The 21574-nt window shown below is 42.0% G+C and overlaps 1 long non-coding RNA gene across 3 annotated transcripts in view; it reads right to left on the reverse strand.

Annotated features, from left to right (window-relative positions):
- The window catches only part of LOC138990077 (uncharacterized), a 32464-nt gene extending 12052 nt beyond the window's left edge, over positions 1–20412 (reverse strand). The window contains exons 1-2 of one of the 3 annotated variants that reach the window (XR_011466247.1): positions 19949–20412; positions 10346–10417 (exon numbers count right to left, since the gene is read on the reverse strand). This is a non-coding gene — a long non-coding RNA (uncharacterized lncRNA). Of the gene's footprint in view, positions 1–10345; positions 10418–16962; positions 17408–19948 lie in introns of those variants that run through there. The other 2 variants (XR_011466259.1, XR_011466253.1) reach the window with 2 other exon arrangements.
- Positions 20413–21574: the final 1162 nt, after the last annotated feature.

The raw sequence follows: 21574 nt of genomic DNA on the forward strand, positions 1-21574 counted from the left end.
TCTCTCCCATCTTAACAGCATAAAAATCTGTGTGTGTGTGTGTTTGTGTGTGTGTGTTGTGAGATACATATGTAAACAATAGCGCAAAGACCTTGGTTGAAAAGTCTGCATGAATAAAACTGAAAAAGCTCTGGTTTCAGACTAATGAAGGGAGAAAGGATTGATCTGCTTATGGCTCAGCAAATGCCCTGTGGTGGAAGATTTAATCCCAGCTGACCCACAGCACGGTCTGAAATCAGACTCACTATATCCAGAACACAGAAAGTCTGAAATATCCGTAACTATGTGATCTGTGAGATAATAACACTTACCACACATACAAGGTGACATAGGTGTCCGACATGGTGGTGAATACCTCACATGCATTTTCTCAATTGCCAAACCTAACAGCTCTTAGTATTACAGTAAGGAAGCAGTACTGGAGAAATTTAGTTATTCAAGATTCTTTAAAAAGTCATGGCAAGACTGGAACTTAGCCATATATTTATTTGGAAACCAGAGTCTGGTTCTTAGTCAATGTGCCATAGAGGTACCCTGGGAGACGAATATGGGATGGGAAAGAAGGGAGAGAGAGACAGAGAGAGAGAGAATGAAAAAGAAGACAAGCATGACTGGGCGTATGATACTGTGATTTATAATAAGAAATATATACTCTTCATCCCAGTTTCTTGCACAGAGCTCTTAAAACCCTCAGAATTTTTAATCAATGAGAATGATAAAGGTGTCTTTTGTTATATTAGTGAGGTGACTTTTGAGCTACACCTAAGGATGGGGGCTGGTTGCCAGTGGAACCAACTGTGTGATTAGAGGGTGGAACTTTCAGTTTCTCCACCTCCTACTCCCCACCTCCATAGAGATGGAGAAGGACTTGAGATTGAGTTCAATCAACAGTGGTTAATGATTTAATCAATCATGTCTATGTAATGTGGGGTAGTGGGGTTCAGAGAGCTTCCAGGCTGGTGAATGCAATGGGGGTTCAGCAAAACTGTGGCTGGGAGAGGGCATGGAGGCTCTGCGCCCTTTCCTCATACCTTGCCCTTTTGCATCTCTTCTATCTGGTTGTTCCTGAGTTGTATCTTTTTGTAGTAAACTGATAATCTAAGTAAACAAAATGTTCCTCTGAGTTCTATGAGCAACTCTAGCCAATTTATCAAACCTAAGGAGTGGGATATTGGAATCTCCAGTTTAGAGCATGTCAGTCAGAAGCATGGATGACAACTTGGACTTACAATTGGTGTCTGAAGTGGGGATGGGGAGCAGACTTGTAGGTCTGAGCTGTTAACCTGTAACATATGGTACTACCTCCCAGTACTAGGGATGGCATTGAGCTGAACTGTAGGATACTCAGCTGGTGTCAGAGTATTACTGAACAGTGTGGGAAAAACCTATAGACATTGGAACTGGTAATGGGAATTATAGTGACTATTGCAGTAATATGATTTACTAATTTCATTTTTTCCTCAGCTCTTTAGTGTGAACAACTTATCCAAGTTTGCCTGGGACGTTCCCAATTTTAACTCTGGAACTCTGGCATCCTAGGAACTCTCTCTGTCTTGGACAAACCTAAACAATTAGTGAATCCATTGGTTGCCATCTAGAAAATTTCTGCTGCAGATCACATGGATTATTAGAAGACAAAGGCAACCCATTTATGACCTGAAAGAACCAAGTTATTGGGGAATAACGTTGTAATCCATGTCACAAGGAGTACTGTGCATATCCTGTCCCTATACCTCTCACAGAAACTACATAATTCAGGGCATGTAAAAGGCATGGGATAGTTGCTGACTTGATACCTAAACAGCATGGTATGTTATGTGTCAACAATTTGTGATGGACACAGTTGCAAATAATAGGATTTTAGGTAAAACCAAATTCATGAATAGTGAAATTTTAAATATAAAATCTTTGTTTTCTATATAAATGGGCAAGTTTTTTGAACAATACTAAATCATATATCTTGACTATTTTTTGTGTGTCTGAAACCACCGGTATTCACTTTTTATAATAATGGTGCTCCTGAAAGATACTATGAAAAAATAATTTTTTTGTAAATCATATATTTAGTGCCTTGCGCTTCCCTGGTAGCTCAGATGGTAAAGAATCTGCCTGCCAGTGCAGGAGACCCAGGTTCTATCCCTGGGTAGGGAAGGTGCCCTGGAGGAGGAAATGGCAACCTATTCCAGTATTCTTGCCTGCAAAATCCCAAGGACCCTGGCGGGCTACAGTCCATGGGGTTGCAAAGAGTTGGACATGACTGAGTGAGTAACATAGTGCATTAGGGAGGCTCTTTGAGAGAATCAATATAGCCCCTCATCTGATTAGTTTTGTAAATGTCAGTTTCAGATAGATAGTTATTGTACTAATTGAAAGTAGATAATACCTACACTAAAACACTTGGGGAAAAATAAACTTCAAGAGTAGTATTAAATTTGCAGATCTGGTTCTATGCTGATATGGATTTAATCTTCAACAAGACAGTTTTCCATTTCTCTGGAGACAGAATTAACTTCCTTTTCTCCTGTGGCTCTCTGTGACCCCAATCTAAAAACTCCCTTTTCTGACACTTGCTTCCTCTTACCTTGCTAAGTTTTCTCAGCACCTTGTCCTTCTGATATAATGTGTCTGGGTCTTGTCTTGTACAACTTTTTAGAACACCAGGAAGAGGCAACAGATCACAGTCGTGAGGAGTACTGAAAGGAGATTTACCACTTTGGGGGTAACCAAAGCCATATCACTTACAAGCAAACCCCAAACTGTGGTCAACTTGTAGTTCAGTTCAGCTCAACTCAGCTCTCTTCAGTTGCTCAACAGGACCTTTGTTCTTCCAATCTTGAAGACCTCAAACACCCTCCATAATTGAAGAAACATGGTTTACAGGGGCATCAATTAAAATGAAAAATCTAGGCTAACCCCTCTCCCAGTTTCTTAGAAGCAAAAGAGAGATCTGGGGGCCTCTTGTGTACTGTAGCTGCTGCCTAAGGTATGAGCACCTGCTGGTCTCTCTTGAGGATCCTTCCTTGGTTCCCTCTCCCAAATGTTCTTATTGTTATTTTCAAGTCCTAGATTGGGCTTGACCTAGGCTGGGGGAAGTTATCTTTCTTTTTCACTTCTTCTTCAGGTGAAAAACGAGGCTGACGTATTTATGGATTTTTGTTACTTGTTTAATAAATGGCACCCTGGGACACAATTCTAGGAAAATGACACTTTAAGGAATAATGTCTCCAAAGGTGGTGACTGGGCAGAATTAGCCACTGTGGTGAGAAATATTCCACACTATGCATTTCCAGCAGACTGGCGGTGGTCAGAAATGCTCTTCTTGATTCTGTCTGCAGCGGTGTATACATGTTGGTAAAATGCCTCTCACGGACATTTACAGGACTTCAGGACTAGGAGAGAAACACTTTTCCTCTCCACTCTTTATGCTGGTTTGTCATTTCAAATGAAGCAGCAGGGTTGAAACATGCCAGAGAGCTTGTCATACTTCCTCCAGAATCTGAAATACTTTTCTGAAGAATGATTCCCTCCACTCTTTAAAAAAAAAATTAATTAATTTGTTTATTTTTGGCTGTGCTGGGTCTTTGTTGCTTCACGGGCTTTTCTCTAGTTGCGGCAAGCCGGACTTTACTCTTCGTTGCAGTGTGTGGGTTTCCCCTTGCAGTGACTTCCCTTGTTGCAGAATAGGGGCATTGGATCAAAGGCTTAGCAACTGTGACCATGGGCTTAGTTGCCCCTTGGCATGTGGGATCTTCCCAGAGCAGGGATTGAACTCATGTCCTTGCACTGGCAGGCGGATTCTTATCCACTGCACCACCAGGGAAGTGTTCCCCCCACTCTTTTTAATGACACTCTATTTCTCTTGAAAGACAGAAAATAATGACTTTATTTCATAGGGTGTTGGGCTTCCACTGTGGCTCAGCTGGTAAAGAATCCGCCTGCAATGCGGGAGACCTGGGTTCAATCCCTGGGTTGGGAAGATCCCCTGGAGAAGGGAAAGGCTACCCACTCCAGTATTCTGGCCTGGAGAATTCCGTGGACTCTATAGTCCATGGGGTCGCAAAGAGTCAGACATAACTGAGCTACTTTCACTGGAGGAAGTAGGAGTCTTCCTGATGTAGTTGTATAATTTCCTCATATTTTAGAGATGGGGAAACTAAGGCCCAGGGAAATAAAGAAAGTCATCCTTCATCTCACAGTGAGTTTGCATGTTATTGATCAGGCCAAATCTCAGTTTCCCCTTCCAGTGCCCAGAAATAATTCCCTGGGGATAATCTCAAGAGAATGTGTTTCAAAACCTGGAACCCAATGCCTCAGTCCCTCCTTTTTCCTTTTTCTCATTCCTCACCTGTGCTTTGTTCAGTAATGGGCCTGCTGTAGCCAGTTCACCAGGCGGCCCATGGGCTCCTTAGAGAGAATTAGTCTTGGGCTCTTGCCTCAAGGGCCCTGATTCATTTCTAGCCATGATTGCATCATTGTGCATGTGTGTCTCTGTGTGAGACATGTGGGTGTTTCTCCAGTCATATGAAAGAGTTCGCCACAGCTATCCACCCTCCCCTCCCCACTCTGCTTTCTATCATACTCCATCAGCTATGGCTAAATAATAAAATCAAGAAGGAGGCAGCCACGAGGGACTTCATACAGACGAGAGGTCTGGTCCTCTTAAAGATTATACATGCTGCCATAGGAAACATTAAGAATTAAAATCATGATTATATTGGGTGTTTGCTTTGCGATCCTTACTAGCGTTTTGAGTCAGTGAATAAAGTGAGGTTGCTGTTTTAATTGGCTCCTTGCGAAAGTGGTTGGACAGGGTACTCAGGCTTTTTGGGGAAGTATATAGACATCTCAAGATAAAAGGTTTTATATGAGGGAAAGGTTATTGCTATTATTTTGAACTTTCAGAGTGATTTCCTTTTTGCATATTTATGATATTAATATAACTTTAATAGAAGGCTTAATGTGCAAGTTGCTAAGCACATTGCCCAATGGAAAAAACTAATGATACAACTACTGCAATGATAAAGCAGTTTTCAACTACACTTAATTATCTCTCTTTCTTTAAGTGCAATTGAAAGATTGATGAAATCTTAAAAATATGCTGGAAAAGCTTCTAGAATGAAACAGTTTAATTTTAAGATTTATGTTTTAAGTAGAGACCAGGTAATATTCTCTCTGTTTAAAAAACAAAATTAAGGTGAGATTTAAAAGTTTCATAATTGTGTGATATGTATTAGTATCAGAGAAATCGGATGTTGAAATGGACACGATGGAAAACTGAAGTGGATATATTCTTAAAAATGGTGTGAAAGAGGGAGGGAGTGTGGGAGTCCTTAGTGAAATAAATCTGACATTGACCTAAACCTATTTTAGCACTAGGCTTTGGTGTAGTCTATGCATAACTTGAGCAAAGAAAGTTTGGGCACCATTTGTTCTTTACTGGTTGAAACTGTGGCTTGGGGCTTGTAGACCATGTTTTATTAATTCTTAAGAAACTGGATATGGTCCACTGTGTCTGTGGATGGAAGTTTTATTGCAAAAACTGTTTACTGTTATGTAAGTCTGTTTCATACAACCATGTGAGTTGGTTCAGCTACATATTTACAACCTCCAGCTTTTGCTGGGTCCTCATTGCAGCCATAATCCTATGCTTCCTTTCCTGATCATTCTGAACAGCCTGGCTCATGACATAACCTACTGAAAGTGAAAGTGCTGGTCACCCAGTCATGTCCAACTCTTTGCAACCCCGTGGACTGTAGCCTGCCAGGCTCCTTTGTCTATGGAATTCTCCAGGCAAGAATACTGGAATGGGTAGCCATTCCTTTTCCAGGCGATCTTCCTGACCCAGGTACCAAACCTGGTCTCCTGCATTGCAGGCAGATTTTTTACCATCTGAGTCACCAGGGAAGCCCATAGCCTCCTAATTCACAGAATACACATATCCTGACCAGCAAGAACTCCTTCAACTTCTTTTTTCTGTCATATATAAACAGTGACAGCCACACCCTCCTTCTCTCCAAAGTCCTCCTTTGTTCAGCCTAGCCCCTCTAAGTGAGCTCTGGGTTGCAGACACTTCCACTCCCATCTCTTAAGGGGGCTCAGTTCAGGGTGCTTTACTAGGTGCTTTCAGTCACTCCTTTTCTATTGGTTTCTGTCCTCAGCACATACATACACTCAATTTCCCCCCATCTTCAAAAATATATATACAACTTTCCCTTGACTGAGAGTGTCCTAGCTACTGTAAGACTCCTTTCCATATATAGTCATAAGTGTAGCTTATTCTACTTCCTTATGTTTCATTTATAACTTAGCTTAGCTCAACCTTACTTCCATCCCCATCACTAATCATGAAATACTTTCACCCAAATCATTTAGCGTCTTCTAAACTCCAAATCCAATAGGGTTTTTGTTAGGCCTCTGATTATTTGGCATTCTGGGGTGTTCGCTTAGAGAAAAATCTTCCACGTGATCTCTTTCTCACATCCCACATCTGATCGAACAGCAAATTCTGTCAGCTCTACTTCTAAAATCCATCCAGAATTCAACTACTTCTCAACATCCCACTGCCACCTGGTCCAAGTTAGGATGACTTCTTGCCTGGATTACTGCAATGGTCTCTTAACTGGTCTCCCAGCCCCTTCCCTCACCCTCCTATACTCTGTTATCCTGCAGCCAAAGAGTTTCATGCTTAAATTAGGTCATGCTATTTCTCTCCTCAACCCTCTCCAATGACTGTCAACTCACTCTGAGTAACAAAGTTCTTAGTAGAAGCCACAGGGCCCTACAGGATCCTCCCCTTATTCCTGTTTTTAGCTCTTACAGTTTCTTTTGCCTCTCCCAGACCAAGACTAGCATAAAGATCACAAAAATTGTCTGGGGTGCAAAATTGAAGAAGGTTCCCTCTCTCCATCTTGTATGTCATTCTTAAAATGATTATTGACAACTATGGACAACTTCTTAAAATCCCTAAGTTGCCTGGTTTACCTTTAGTTTCTTTGACTTTCTCCTGAATTTCATCCTCACTCCCATCTAAGCAGCATGGTGTAATCATGCAATGGTCAGGTTTTGCTGTGCAGATATGGAGCTAGAGTGCTTGAGTTCAGTTTCTAGAACCATGTGGCCCTAGACAATTATTTCAACATTCTAAGCTTCGATTTCCTCATTTGGAAAATTGAAATAATAATGTTTACTCTGTAGTGTTGTTGTCTGATTAAATAAGTCTTATAAGCATTTAGCATGATGCCTGGCATACAAGTGCTCAGTAAACATTCATTATTATAGTAATAACAACATCATTCCTCCTGTGTGTATCCACTTAAAGCCCACTGTCCTCTCTAGTAAACTAATTGAGTTTTTCCAGAACAACTGCAAAACAATTCCTGATAGAAATTAACTGATTTTGTCTTTAAAGGCAAAGAAGAGGAATGACATAGTTCACATTCCTTTTCTTACAGGAAAAATGTTAAGGGTCACACTTTTGCCAAGAAACTTGAAGACCAAAGTTAATTAAAACATTATTCCTAGAAAGAAAGAGGAACATGACATTCACAAAATTCCCTTATCAAATCACATGCTGAAGTTATACAGTATCAGTGACATACAAGATGGAAGAGAAATTATAATCACATGTGTGAGGACCAGCAGAGATTTTTACTTGGCACATAGTGGGCTGAATCTTGGCATATGAGTGGTATATATGGATGAAGTGTTTGATGACTTTAAATTATATTTTTCTAAAACTCCAGGCTACTGGGAGGGAATTTGTTTAGCTAACAATGATTTTGTGAGTCATTCTATGAGATGCACTAGTAGGGTTTATACTGATGGAACACAAGCTGTGGGCTCAGCAAGGAACTCTGTGTGTTCCTTCTGCCTAGAATATTCTTTCTTCAGATTCCATCATGACTGTCTCCTTTTTATCAGTTAGGTTCCAGTGCCTTAATCTCCAGGAGTCAGAACTCCTAACAGTCATTCTCCATCTCATTACACTGTGTTATTTTTGACTGACAGTTGCAGTCAGAGAAGGGAGTGTGGTCATCTTTCTGCTTCTTTTCTACTCTTCCCTCTGCATATATCTAACCTTGCTTTCTGACACTACAAGTGCTGAAGCTCAGGGAAGTACTTTGTAAATGGTCAATGCTTTCTCTTTCCCTCCTGGACACTCTTCTGGCTTCTTTGGAGACACTGCTGGTGTTCCCTTAACCTGAAGTTCCCTTCATAAGTGACTAAATTTCTACTGTGGCAGTGGATGGGAACCCTAGGAGAAACCTAGACGGTGTATTAAAAAGCAGAGACGTCACCTCCTGACAAAGGTCCATGTATTCAAGGCTATGGTCTTTCCAGTAGTCATGTACAGATGTGAGAGTTGGACCATAAGGAAGGCTGTGTCAAAGAATTGATGCTTTTGAGCTGTGGTGCTGGAGAAGACTGTTGAGAATCCCTTGGACTGCAAGGAGATCAAACTAGTCAATCCTAAAGAAAATCAACCCTGAATATTCATTGGAAGGGTTGATGCTGAAGCTGAAGCGCCAATATTTTGGCCACCTGATGCAAACAGCCAACTCAGTGGAAAAGGCACCCATGCTGGGAAAGATTGAAGGCAGATGGAGAAGAGGGCAACAGAGGTTGAGATGGTTGGATGGCATCACCAGTTCAATGGACATGAACTTGGGCAAACTCTGGAAGATAGTGAGGGACAGCGAGGCCTGGTGTGCTGCAGTCCATGGGGTCACAAAGAGTCAGACATGACTTCATGACTGAACAACAACAACAAATGGAAACCCTCAACCTGGCCTCACTGCCTAGCTACAACAACAAAAATATCTCAAGTCAGTCTCATTTTCCTGCTCTCTCAACCCATTTTCAGGCAATGAATCTTTTCCTATCCCTTTGGTGTGGTAGCATTGGTCTTATATTTGGAAACAAATTTTGGGAAGGAGGGTCCATCTTGCAAGGGACCCACAAAAATTGGTACAGTAAGCAGGGTGACCACATTATTTAATGTGTTTGACATTAGTATAGCCCTCCTAGCTCTCTTATGGTTGCTGTTTACATGATATACCTTTTTCCATCTGTTTACTTTCAATTTACTTGTATCTTTCAATATAAGGTATTTAATGTCTTCTACCAGCAGATAGTTGGATTTTGTTTTTTGTTTTTTAAATCCAATCTGATAATCTCTTTTTGATTAGATTGTTTAACTCATTCATGTTCAATGTTATCATTGATATAGTTGGACTTACATCTGACATTCTGATGTTTTGTTCTCTGTGTCTCATGTCTTTTTTCCTGTTGTTTTTCTGTCTCTTTTACTACCTTTTTTTTTTTTTTTTTTAGAAAGTAGACTCAGGATGGGGAACACATGTATACCTGTGGCGGATTCATTTTGATATTTGGCAAAACTAATACAATTATGTAAAGTTTAAAAATAAAATAAAATTAAAAAAAAAAAAAAAAAAGTAGACTTTATTTTTCAGAATAGGACTCCGGGAGTTGGTGATGGACAAGGAGGCCTGGAGTGCTGTGGTTCATAGGGTCACAAAGAGTCAGACAAACTAAAAAGTGACTGAACTGACTGACTGACTACATTTATAGAAAAATTTAGAAAATATTAGAGTCCCTATATATGCCACCACTAATTTTCCCTATTGGTAACTTCTTACATTAGTATAATACATTTGTTACAATTAAAGAACCAGTATTCCCAGTGGTAAAGAATCTGCCTGCTAATGCAGGAGACGCAGTTTCAATCCCTGGGTCAGGAAGATCCCCTAGAGAAGGACACGGCAATCCACTCCAGTATTCTTCCCTGGGAAATCCCATGGACAGAGGAGACTGGCGGGCTACATACAGTCCACGGGATCACAAAGAGTCAGATATGACTTAGCAATGAAACAATGACAACAATTGATATATTAAGTAAATTCCATAGTTGATTTAGATTGTCTTAGTTTTTAAAAAAAATTTTAAAAGCTTTTTAAAAATTTAAGCTTTAAAAAACTGAAAGCTATCATTTTGGCCACTCAAAAATGTACAGTTCAGTAGCATTTAGTACATTTATATTGTTGTCTACCCATCACCACCATCCATCTTTTCATCTTCCCAAACTGAAACTCTGTACCTATTAAATACTAGCTCCAACCGTCACTCTGCTCAGCCCCTGTCAACCACCATTCTGTTTTCTATCACCATGAATTTGACTAACTAGCTACCTCATATAAGGAGAATTATGAAATATTTGTCCTTTCATGTCTGGTTTATCTCATTTAGCATCATGTCTTCAAACTTCATCAATGTCAAAGTTTTCTTCCTTTATAAGACTGAATAATATTCCACTGTTTGTACATACCAGATTTTGTTTATTCATCTGTTGATGACCAGTTGGATTGCTTCCACCTTTTGTCCATTGGAAGTAATGCCGCTGTGAACATGAGCACACAAATATCTGAGTTCTGCTCTTGACTCTTTTGGGTATGTACCCCAGATTTCCTTAGTTTTTACTTATTTTCTTTCCTCTATGATACCATCTATGATACAACATTATATTTGGAAATATGAACATATATTTGTAACAAATATACAAATTTGAACATTATATTTGTAATGTAATACAATATTATATTAGTTTCCTCTTAGGAGTGACAGCTCTCAGACTTTCCTTATTTTTGATGATCTTGATAGTTTTGAAGAATGCTAAGATGCTCCTCTATTGAAATTTGTCTAGTGTTTTTCTTATGATTAAACTGGCATTATAGGGTTTACTTGATCATAGAGATCAAGGGCCGTTTTCATTACATCATGTCAAGATACATACTATCAGCCTGACTCATCATTGTTGATCTTGACCTTGATCATTTGGCTGAGATAATGTTTCTCAGGTTTCTCCACCATAAAGGTACTCTCACCTAGCTGTATCTTCTATATTGATTCTTTGGAAGGAGGTCAGCAGTCTACACGTAGGGAATGGGAAGTTAGGTTCCCTCATTAGGAACAGAATATCTACATAATTTATTTGGAATTCTCCTGCCAGGAGATTTTTCTCTTCTCCCTATTTATTTACTTATTCAATCATTTTTATATCAGTGTGGGCACATGATATTTATTTTTATGCTATGGGCTATAATCTAATGCCATTTTATTTATTTATTTTGCTCAAATGATTCTAACCTTGGCCACTGGGAGCTCTCTCAATCGGTTCCTATATTCCTTTGGCGTATCTCTATCAATGTAGGGTTTTAATTTATTTTTTAGCACTTCCTTATTTCTGTCATTGCAAAATACTCCAGGTTCATCTTGTATATTTCTTGCCCCTGTCCTAGAATCAGTCATTTGTCCAAGAAAATCCTGTTTCCTTTTGGTTGAGAAGAGTATTAGAAACCAAGATCTGGGAGCTAGGTGTGCTTATTACTATTGTTTTGCATGTCTCACATTTTTTTTTGGAAACTGAATTTCTTGGTAGTATATTATAGCAACTCTAGATACCAATTCCCTTCCTTACTCCCAAGGGATGGTGGTGGTTGTTGGCTTTGTCAGTTGTTGATTTGTTTAGTGATTTGGCTGAACTAATCATGTGGCATCTATTTCCCCCTCAATGGGCAGCCCCTTTAATCCATACTTACATTTTCCCCCTTGTTTTTGCTTTTAAGCCTGTCTACCTAAGGGCTTCCCTGGTGGCTCAGACGGTAAAGAATCTGCCTGCAGTGCAGGAGACCTGGGTTCAATCCCTGGGTCGGGAAGATCCCCTGGAGAAGGAAATGGCAACTCAATCCAGTATTCTGACCTAGAGAATCCCATGGAGAGAGGAGCCTGGCAGGCTGTAGTCCATGGGGTTGCAAAGAGTCAGACACGACTGAGCAACTCACACTTTCACTTTTCTTCACCTAAGTAAGGGTCATCCCTAGGTCTGGGTTGGCATAAGCCACTTATTGGCCAAAGGTAGTACTTATCTCCCTTAGCCAGTCAGATTTTTGCTGTATATTTTATGACATCCATGTGGCTTCGAGGCTGCTATTACAGTTCAGGGAATTTGTGTTTATTGCCCTATGTTCAGTGAAGGACTTATAGCTTGGAGCTTCTTTCTCTGATTGTTCCCAGGAGGGCTCAGCCTTGGGGATGCCCATAATCTGCCAGTTTGTTAGGGGCGAGTGTGATTTTAGTTTTAAACCTAGGTGTCACCCTGGATCAGAATTCCTACTCTTCATGGTTTGGTCAGGGGGTGTATTTAAGCCCCTTGTGCCAGCAAGGCTTCCATCCTGGACTCTGACTGCTCCCAGGAGGGCTTTTCCTGGCTGCTCTTTTCCCAGTTCTCTCTGTTAAACTTCTGGCTGCTCTGCTGTTTTGCATGTCTTCAGGAACTATCCTTCTCCTGTTAATTACTCTCTACCAAGATCTACAATTACTCTCTACCAAGATCTTCACTGGTGGCTCAGAGGTTAAAGCGTCTGCCTCCAATGCGGGACACCTGGGTTTGATCCCTGGGTTGGGAAGATACCCTGGAGAAGGAAATGGCAACCCACTCCAGTATTCTTGCCTGGAGAATCCCATGGACGGAAGAGCCTGGTAGGCTACAGTCCACGGGGTCACAAAGAGTCAGACACGACTGAGCAACTTCACCTTCACCTTCAAGATCTCCAATGTTTCTTAAAACACCCTTAAGCATAGAGATCTCTACTTCCTTTTCCAAATGATTAACACCCTCAGGCAGAGTTTCAGGATCCTTCATCCTTCAGGTCTGCCTCACCTCCTGGGTGGGACCCTCATGCTGCTACACTAGAACTCTACTCCAGTTCTATGAGGGCACTGGTTGGGGATGGGGCAGTGCCAGCCCCTGGCCTTCTCAGCTTGCCCTTTCTGAACGGAACCTCTATAATGGAGCTGGGGCAAGGGTGATCAGGGTCCTTGTACTTTCGGTGAGCTACAACTGGTGCAGGACTTGGCAAGGCGCCCCATCCCCTAGATCTTTCTTCCTAGGAATAGAGCTTCTGCAACAGTGGGCTAGTGTATGAGAAATATTGCTGGCAACATGCCACTCCTGGGGTGAAATCATAGCCCAGACGGTGCACTTTAGGGAGAGGAGGCCCCTCTCTTCTTTGCTGCACATGCCCAGGATATGGGAGTTAAAGGAGCAGATGGTGGCAGACATGTCATAGATGCTTGTTCTTATGCAATTCAGCAGATTATTTTGCATGAGTATTTCTCCTTTTGCTCTATGCCCTTAAGATAATTTCCAGAGACATTAAATGATTTTACTTTAATTTTTGTAATTTTCTGTATCTAAATTGTTGTGATGCTAGGGAGAATTCACTGGGAGTCCCATTCACCATATTTTAATGATCTTTTACACCAACAATATGTTCCCTACCATAAATACTTGACACAGTCTTCCACCATGTTAATGTTGCTGCTGCCATGGATTGCTTGGTGGGGAGTGGGGTCTGAGAAACAATGAGAATGCGAGAGCTATGGGAGAGCTAAGGAAACAACTGGCCCTACCACCACTGGGGAAGGAAACAGGTTTTAATTTTATCAGGGGCTTCTGATTGTAATTCAGGTTGATGATCATCACCCTGGTCTTCTTACTACATTCATTCTAGCCTTCTGGGGATCCTAATATAGCCATCTGATGTTTCCTCAGGCATCTGAACTAATATCAGCACCAAATAGCATCTGTTCACTGTGAGGAGAGAAAATGCACTTTAATTGTAGCAGGAGGAATCTGGGCTAAATGTGAGGAGATAGTCCCTGATCAAAAGCGTCAGCCTGAGAGGTCTTTTTCAAGTGAAAATCAGATCATGCCTCTCTGCTGCTTCAAGCCCTCCAATGGCTGCCCAATGCAATTAGAATAAAGTCCAATCTCCTAACCAAAACCTACATTTCATTTCACTCTCTGTCATTCACATGGTTCAGTAACTCGGCCTTTCTTTCTGTCTTTCAAGTCCACCAGGCTCGCTCCTACCCTAGGAGCTTTGCATTCTCTACCTGGAATGCCCTTTATCAAATCTCCACATGGGTAACTGTGAGCAACTGTCTTAATTCCAAGTTTACCTTCTCAGGAGGACTTCCTGGACCATGATATCTAAGGTAGGTCCCCACACCCCCACTCTTTATTGTTCACTATTCCTTATTAACCTGCTTTCACTGTCCTACTAGAGTGTAACTTCTAGGAAGCAAGAATCTTGATGACTCTTAGTTATGCTGTCTGCTCTCACCTAAGTACTAGAAGTGCTTCCTATCCAGTGGGAATTTAATAAATTCAAAGAATAAAAGGAGGAATGAAAACATGGGTGGGATGAATGTCCGTGGTTTTCTTTTTAGATTTTAAATAAATGAATAAAATACTCTCTTGATGTCTCAGAAGAAGGGCCTAGATGAGATTTCATGTTGAGCTCTTGCAATGCAAGAATTCATTTTTACTAGCAGAAGAGTGATTTATAGAAAGTGGCAGCCTGAAGTGTTTTCCAGGGAAGTAAATCCTCCAAACAAGAACAATTCAAAATATATTCAGCTATTCAGTTGTTTGGGTCCTGGTTTTTAGTTTCACTCTGGCCCCGAGACAGTTTCATGTACACTTGTGCCCTGTTTTGTTATAACACCCAAGGACAGGCACAGTATGAGGATAGCTCACTGTTGACCTCATATACTTGCGATTGAAATAACTTTGAATATTATGACTCATGGAAGACACAGAAACCCCGAATAATGCTGGCTTTATCAACTGAAACAAATCCTGGTTCCTTTCTATTTCGTCAACCAATTGCATTTGGTGTTTCTAGTCTCTTTTAGTCTGAAACTTATCCCACCCCCACTTTTCCCCATGACATCACTTTTTGAGAAGCTAGGCCAGTTATCTTGTAGAACTTCCCAAATTCTGAATTTTTCTTATTGTTCTATTGTGATGTTCCCTCTGTTCCCTATACTTCTTGTAAACTGGAAGTTAGGTCAAAGGTTTAGTTCAGTTCAGGTTGTCAAGAGCTCTTCAAAAGTGATCCATACTGCGTCATAGCAGGAGGCGTGGAAGGTTAGGATATTCTACTACTAGTGATGCTAAAGTTTTTAAAGTTCTTTAATTTCAGTGTTTCTATAAGAAAACAGTTTATGTTTTGGACAGTAGAGAGCTCCTTTGTACTAAAAGTAAGGTGATTTGCAGCTTACAAAATAGACACAAGCAACAGTTTGCAAGAGTAGTCTAAATGATGACTCATTATCCATTATTCCATCAGTGATGGGGGAGACACGACTGGATGTCAAAGGGACTTGAGAAATAGCTGAGGTCAGACTACCTCTGCCCTGGAGGATGAGCAAATTGCCATGTGTCCTGGATCCTGGCAATAACTTCAGGGAAGTGGACTTGGGAGTCTGGGGGACACCCGGTAAAGGGGTTAGGAGGTTGGTAGTAAAGTTCAGTCACCTGTCCCCACCTGCTCTTCCCCTAAATTTTAGGAAAATCTTCAGGGAAATAATTAAACAGCCAGAGTGGAAATTCTGGCCCTACTGCTTGTACTGCTGTTATTTCAAGTGCAACGACTTTACATTTATCTATTTGATTTAAAAAACTGGTTCTTGCTTTAAAAAGCTTCGGGGCACCAGAACAGTAAAATTGTCCAATAAAATACTTAAATCAGTTGACAGCACCACATTTAAAAACACGGTGTATCACAACGTAACATAAATGCCATGACCAGTATGAGATTCCCTTTGGCTACACAAATTTTTAAGGACAGGCTTTACAGTGGATTTAACACATGTAAACCTGCATCTGGTTGAACCAGTGAAGGCAGATGGCATGATAGCAAAGCATGTCTTCACGGTTCAACCAGACCTAGGCTGAACAAGGAGGGGAGCTAATAAAAATGCAAAATTACTATCAAAGCTAACTTTTGATAGTGCATTGGGCTAAGAGACTCACATTCCATGTATCATCTAATTGTCACAACAAAGCTGTAAAGGAACTGTGAACTTATCCTCATTTTACAGGTGAGTAAGCCAAGGCACAAACTGAGACACAGAGAGGTTAAGCAAACGTTCCAGTGTCACTGCTTGATGATAAAGCTGGGATTTGAACCCAGACATGTTGGTTCTAGAAGCTATACTTTTAATGTTTTAAATTTCTACTGCAAACTGACTGCATTCATTCATTCAATCACTTAATGACTATACAGGTGCATGTCCATGGGCATGCATCTTACTCTGTGCCAGGCATTTCATTTTACTGGGCTCTGGAATGAAATGAAAATCCAAAACACACGGGACTCCTCAATTCAAGCTGACCCTAAATAGTAAAGGCTTGGGATTTGTAGAGAAAATCTGATGAGGGGGCCACATATCAGCAAGTTATGTAACTGCTAGTGGAGGCATTTCAGGTTAGGAAGTCTTTCCAGTCTAACCATTCCATGGGCTCTCTGTTATTAACATTTACTGGCATTTTGGAGGTCTGTTAAAGTTGATCACAGTGTAGACAATGTACAAACATAAGAACAGGCTCAAGGAAGCTACTGTTACAAGAAAGGAGTGATGGAGGAAGGATCACGAGGCAAGAGGTTTACTTGAAAAGTATCTCCCATATGAATTGCTCATGTTTGCTGTGTTTTCTTTCAAGAACAGAAACTAAATAAACATAACAAGAAAAATGCCCACTTTAACAGAACACATTTATGTTTCCATTTTGGACAAAAGAATTTTTTATGGGAGATAAGGTGGCTTATTTCAGAGAGGGATGTTTCAACAATAGCAATGCAAACAGAAGAGACTTCTTTTCATTTGCACTGTCTGATTGAAAGCTTATCAAACTTATACAAGTGCACAGACTATGAGGTGAAAACACACTTGATTTTTTTTTTTAGACCAATAAGACAGCAACATTTGTCATTGTTTTGGACTTTATAGCGTTCAAACTGCTTTCAGATACCTTATCAGAAATAGTGTATGTGTATCTTTTCATCCTCACTGGATTCTCTCATCCTCACTCACCTCCTGGCCTGGACTCAGCTCCTTGTTCTGAGGAGCTGCCCTTCCTGAAGCTGTGGGGCTGTGGGGTGTCACCACTGTGGTCAATCTTCCACAGGCCTGGAGACTTTGGCTCTTTCAGAAATTTTCAGACTTGGACAAACTTTCAGACTATGCTCTTTCAGAAGGACGTAGGAGTAGACTTTCTGGGTACTTTCAAGGGGTAGAGGCATGGGGCAATCCGGAAGTACGGGGCAGTAAGTTTTTCAATGGGTGAATATTCATCATGCCTCATCTTTCCTTGATGGGTTGTCTCAAGGTCTAGTTTCTCCATGGATATCTCACATAATCCTGCAAATATATCTGTCAAGTAACTGGTGGTGACACGATGGCTTCACATGAAGTGCTGGTCAATGCAGTAACGCATCATCTTTTCATTTCTTCCTGTTTTTCTTGTCTTGTTTCCTTTTGCCTTCAATCTGGATGCTCTAGGATTGTACCCTCTAAATAAAGCACCAGTACTTAATCCCTGCTTCAGGCTCTGTTAGGTCTCATACACATATTTATTTCAGACTCTCTCCGCACTTTGAAGCAGACAAGTATGTTAGTGTTAGTCATAAGATGAGAAAACTGAGGCTCAGAAAGTTTAAGTGATTAGTCTGAGATTACACTCATTTATGTGTTCATTCATTCACTTATTTATTTAACAGACATTTCTCAAGCACATTCTGTATGCTGATGGAGTCTAAGACAGACTAGGCTTCTGTCTTCATGGAATTTAAATTTTAAGTTTGAGGAGACAGATGGCATGTAAGTACCATTAATGTCTGCTAAATGAATGAATTAATGAGCAAATGAAAGATTCTTATCTTTCCCAGGATGACTGACATGAAAGTGTTCATCACTCAGTCAGGTCTGTCTCTGCTACCCCATGGACTATAGCTCACCAGGCTTCTCTGTTCATGGAATTCTCTAGGCAATAATACTAGAGTGGGTTGCCATTCCCTTCTCCAGGGGATCTTCTTGACCCAGGGAATTGAACCCAGGACTTCGAGAGATCAAAAAAACATATCAAATCTCAAATTATTTTCCCCATATAACCATTTTTGGGGGTACTATTGCTTTATTGTTGCTAAGTCATTTCAGTCGTGTCCGACTCTGTGTGACCCCATAGATGGCAGCCCACCAGGCTCCCCCGTCCCTGGGATTCTCCAGGCAAGAACACTGGGGTGGGTTGCCATTTCCTTCTCTAATGCATGAAAGTGGAAAGTGAAAACTGAAAGTGAAGTCGCTCAGTCATGTCCGACTCTTAGCGACCCCATGGACTGCAGCCCACCAGGCTCCTCAGTTCATTGGGCTTCTCCAGGCAAGAGTACTGGAGTGGGTCGCCACTGCCTTCTCTGAATGATTAGTAGGCTCCTTTTAGGACAACACAGGCAGAGGGAACAAAGGTATGAAGACAACCAGGTGTAAACAAGCCCAGTGACTTCAGAAATAGAAAGAAGGCTGGTGCAGCTGGAAGTAAAGTGTGAGAGGGAGAGAAGTGTGGGATAGGGTAGAATGATGAGTAACAGCCAGGGCATACAGAGTTCTGAATATGGGTTATGGCTTATCATAAAGGCAGTAGGAAGCTACAGGAAGATTTTAAGTGATATGATTAACATGACTGCTAAGTGGTAATTCTCAGACTTTCTGACTCTTGGACCTGAAGACTTCTACATGAAGCAGGTGTCAGAGTTTGGACTAGAAGGCAAGCTCTGAGGCTCTGACTTTTGATGGACTGAAGCAAGTTTCATAATGATGACTCAGCTATGAAGCCCTCTGGTGATGCAGAAATATGTCTCCAATGGCACACCTTCCAATACAATAGATGAAGCGGCAGACTCATGGAGTCACTTCCACCCAAATAGGCCTTTATTGTTCCATTTATAGACTGGGAATGATATAACCTCTTATCCAGTAATGAGGTGGAGGGGCAGAGACCTACACGTCCTTGGGAGCAGGGAGCATGTGACCTCGGGCAGCTGAGAATCATCTGTGGTTCAAATCAGTCTGAGTAATCCAGGCATCAGATAGGGAGTGTCTATCCTGATAATTCCATAAGTGAAAATTATGATATTGCCTTGTCTAGTGTAAGAGAACTGGCTGATTATATTCAGTGACAAGACAGGTGTCAGCATGGGTTTCACATTGTTTTGGACATTATCCAGAAAAGTCACAGGCAAGATAGGTAAATGCAACCTGATTAATAAAGTTCTGCTTAATTTTTGTTTGTTATTTTTGTATGAAAAGGATGATGGATTTTCCTACATGGGAGGCCTTTGCAAGGGACTCTGTGATCCTCAATAAATGGGCAGGGGACTGCCAGTATTGGGTCACTGTCCTGAAGAGAATTCAGGACTTATCCAAAGGCTTGAAGCTTGGCTCCCCCTTTACCTCTCAACTTCTATTTCCCTAAAAGAGAATGCCAGCCTGGGGACACAGCTCCCCTTTTCCCTAGGATGCCTCCCTCTAGGAACTGTGGACTTTCAGTCCTCAAGCCTTTGCTAACTCAGGAGCCCTGTGCCTTTGCATCACGAGTCCCCAGTGTGGACACCCCTTAGTTCCCAGCCCATTCTTTCTTCTGACTTTGCAGCTCTCAATCCAATAGTTTGCCTTGAGGCCAGCAAAGACTGTCCTTTTTGAGCTGACCACTAAGTGACATTTCGATGTTACTAATGTGTATTCATCTGCTCCCTTTCTTCTCCCAAAAGCAGTCAGGGAGACAAACATTGCAGAAAAGAGATTATGGGAACTGACTGGTGATCTCGTAGGTGGGGGAAGGGAGAGAGGAAATTGAAAACGAGGTGAGCTTGGTGGAGCAGAGGACGTGGAGAAGACGCCCAGGAAAGCTGATAAACAACAGTGTCTGCGCATCCCAGAATCACACCTTCTCTGAGTCTGCTGTTTCACCAGCCTGCCCCCACCAGCCCGGCGCCTCTTAGCAATTCCCCAGCTGTCAGCTCCCTACCTGCCTGGCTCTGGCTGCTCGGCTCAGAGCTGCTCCCCTGGGCCTCTCGCTGGCTTGTCAGTGGGCTGCGTCAGCATCACGCCACACTGTCTCCCGTTGGCCCGGTGATCAACGCCTGACGGGCCGGCCCTCTCTCCCTTCTCAGCTGGGGCCAATGGGAGTCAGGGGAAGGTTTTGGTTACAAATGAAAATAAAATAAATAAGTCATACTCCTGCACTCAGGAGTCTGGGAGAAACATCTTCATGGACTCGTAAATCTTTCCTTTTAAATTTGTCCTTCTCCTTCTAGATGCCCCTCCCAACCCCCTGCACACCCTTGGCTGCCCCTCAGAGTGCAGGGAATGCAAAATGCGAGGCTTGGGCGTGGGCTAGATGTTAGTATCTCCCCCTCCGCAAGAACCCCCAAAGGCATTTGTGCTGTGCTCTGTGTGTGTGTGTGTGTGAAGAGAGGAACCAGCTAAACAGAATCCAGGCCAGTGACAGCTTGTCCCCAGCCCTACTCTTCTGACCTTGTCAGTAAGACACCCAGCCCACTCCCAAGGCTCCCCCCTCAACCTGGCTACATTACCCCCAAAGTTCTTGGTTTCTTTCTTTCTTTCCATTACAGGGGGTTCTGATGATTAAATGCAACACTCTATTTTAAGATGCCTAGAAGTTTTTCTAAATGTGTATTAGGCGTTTTATTAAAGCTGTTGACTTTGAACGTTTTGCTTAAGATTTTGTCTTCTGTTTAAAGACGCGTCTTAAGGCAGGGGATGCTATTAATATCCTATACCTGAATGTGAAAAACAGTGCCCATAAGCTGGGCCTCAGAGGGTCAGGGGAAAGTGCCAGTGGTCCTGAAGGCACCAAGAGGATGACATGTGAGAGGTGCCAAGCAATATAGGCTGGAATAAGCCTTAGACCCCTTTGCCAGTTTGCCTGGGCTTGCCCAGCTTGGTCCCTAAGGAGGATTCATGCTGTTCATCAGAGGGGTGTTCCCCGAGTAGATGGGGTAGTGGTAAGAGGGAAGCGTGGTCACAGGGGCCAAAGGACGAAAGGGAAAGAAAGCAAGGAGGTGGCTGCTTGGGCAACCAATACTTGGTGCAGGGAGCTCCCCCCACAAAGATCAGCTTTGTTCTAAAAGGTCTTTTTACTTCATGAGGGTAGATGACCCTCCTTGATCACTGCTATGCCAGACTGCTTTCCCTCTCTCACTTTAATACATAATTGATGAAGCTAATGGAGTTGAAAGTGAAAGTTGCTCAGCTGTGTCCGACTCTTTGCGACCCCATGGACTTAGTTCATGGAATTCTCCAGGCCAGAATATGGGAATGGGTAGCCTTTCCCTTTTCCAGGGGATCTTTCAACCCAGGGATTGAACCCAGCTCTCCCACATTGCAGGCAGATTCTTTACCAGCTGAGCCACAAAGGAAGCCCAAGAATACTGGAGTGGGTAGCCTATCCCTTCTCCAGCAGATCTTCCCAACCCAGGAATCGAACTGGGGTCTCCTGAATCGCAGGCAGATTCTTTACCAACTGAGCTATGAGGGAAGCCCCAAATAGAGGTGTGCCACCCATTAACCATGGCCAGGCCCACTTTGCCAATATCATGAGTTGTTGAGGGGCTGAGGAGGGATTTCTACC

This window comes from Bos mutus, chromosome 2 (genome assembly GCF_027580195.1).
Source record: "Bos mutus isolate GX-2022 chromosome 2, NWIPB_WYAK_1.1, whole genome shotgun sequence".
In the NCBI taxonomy this organism is placed as follows: domain Eukaryota; kingdom Metazoa; phylum Chordata; class Mammalia; order Artiodactyla; family Bovidae; genus Bos; species Bos mutus.